The sequence below is a fragment of the Pinus tabuliformis genome, chromosome 4_2, assembly GCF_031772625.1.
Source record: "Pinus tabuliformis cultivar Carrire ecotype Pingquan chromosome 4_2, CPIR1, whole genome shotgun sequence".
Taxonomy (NCBI): Eukaryota; Viridiplantae; Streptophyta; class Pinopsida; order Pinales; family Pinaceae; genus Pinus; species Pinus tabuliformis.
The window spans coordinates 884,822,973-884,824,990 of NC_142304.1; positions in this window are offsets into that span (position 1 = coordinate 884,822,973).

Genomic DNA, 2,018 nt, shown 5'->3' on the forward strand with positions numbered 1-2,018 from the left:
TATGGAGACCAACTACAAAAATTACACCATACCCTACAACATTTTCATTTTGTCAGGCACGAAATGGAGACCAGACTCAAATACCTTGGATTCAGGCTCAAGCCAAATGGTTATCATATTGCAAACTGGACATGGCTTATAGAAAAAATTGAAGGGTGAATCAACATATGGCAGCAACGATGGCTTTCCAGAGTGGGAATACTTATAAAATCTATCCTGGAGGCCACCCGAGTATATTGGATGGCCCTTTCCTGGATCCCAAAATGCATAATCAACATAATACAACAAATTTATTGTCGATTCTTATGGTGAGGGGGGAATGTTGGGGGAATATTTGCCTAGGTTAGGTGGGAAAGAATTGGAAGACAAAAAAGATGGGGAGGATGGTATGAAGGATCTACACTTATTTGCAAAGGCACTTGCTGTGAAGATGGGGTGGTAGATTATCACATCTGATAGTCTATGGAAATAAGTGGTTTATTGTAAATACATTCACCCTCTATCAGTTATGGACTAGATTCACAGGCCAACCCAGGGCAACATTGGCACATCTATCATATAGAAAGATATTACCCATTCCATCAATGTCACTAAGGAAGGATTGGCTTGGCGTATTGGAAATGGAACTCAAGATTCCAAAAAGGTGGAGCAGGGTGTGGCATCATTTCATTGGTGCACTGGAAGAAGCATACATTAGGATTACTATACATGAGGATGAAATCATATGGACTACTACAACACATGGTCGATACATCCCAGGGATGGGTACTTAGCTCTTGTATCAGCATAGGACCCAGTGGAGATGGTTTGGTGGTGGTGCCCACTATGGAAGCTTAAAGCACCTCACAAAACCCTCCTTTTCATGTGGTGTATATTAACAAATAAAGTGCCCACAGAGGAAAACCTGAAGCGTCATGCCTATCATGGTCCTTCTAGATGTTTCTTTTGCAAAGATAATGTCAAAGATATTGAACAACTATTCCTACATTTCCTTCTCACCAGTCAGGTGTGGCTTTAGATCAGTAGCTCCCTCCACATTGTGCACAAATGGGATGGATCTCATCTATCTGTTCTCTGGAAAACTTGGTGGAATGTTGCGACAACACAAAAAATAAGGAACCTCTCTCTGCTTGTTTGGTGGGGTATTTGGCTAACCAGGAATCATACTATTTTTTTAGATGCACCCATACTATGGCTGACCACTTATAACCATATTTACGCTATATATCATTTGATCCATGACGAATCACGAATACAACCTGCCCATGTCATCATCCTGAAGTTATTGATAAGAATATCCCTTGGGCATGTTTTGATGGGTCGACACAGAACACTGGATGTGGGGGTGGGGCGGTACTACACATTAATGAATCACATCATTTCAAGCTCAAATTGGGATTAGGGAGAGGCACCAACAATTTGGATGAACTAAATTGTCTCGGATACCTTCTCATTTTTGCTCTAGAACAAAACTACCACATGATTTAGATCTTTGGGGACTTAAAGCTTGTTATAAAATTGATCAAATATGCATATCATTATCACAAGCACACACTCAGGGGTTTACTAAATGAAGTCATCTCTTTAAAATCACATTTTGATTTTATTGTATGCTCACATATATACAGGGAAAGGAATTCAGTCACTGACTATCTTTCCAAGGAGGCCATGCAACAGCACAACGTGGTTGATTCAAGAATTCCGAGACCATGGGTTCTATTAGTTTTTCCACCGGCCATTCATTGAACAAGATTGGTTTATATCCGAATGATATGCCATGATCATTCGATGACTAGATGCATTTTGTCTTTATATATTATGAACTATATGTATAAATATGTTTTTTATTTGTTAATAATTATGTCTTTTATTGTAAATATTGGAACTATATGAACAATGATCTGGATAGAATGGCTTAGTCCATTACTTGTGATTATGCATACTCACATGTTGATGATACAACATGTAATTTTCTTATCTTGTTAATGAAAATTATGATTTTTTCTTGGGAAAAAGAT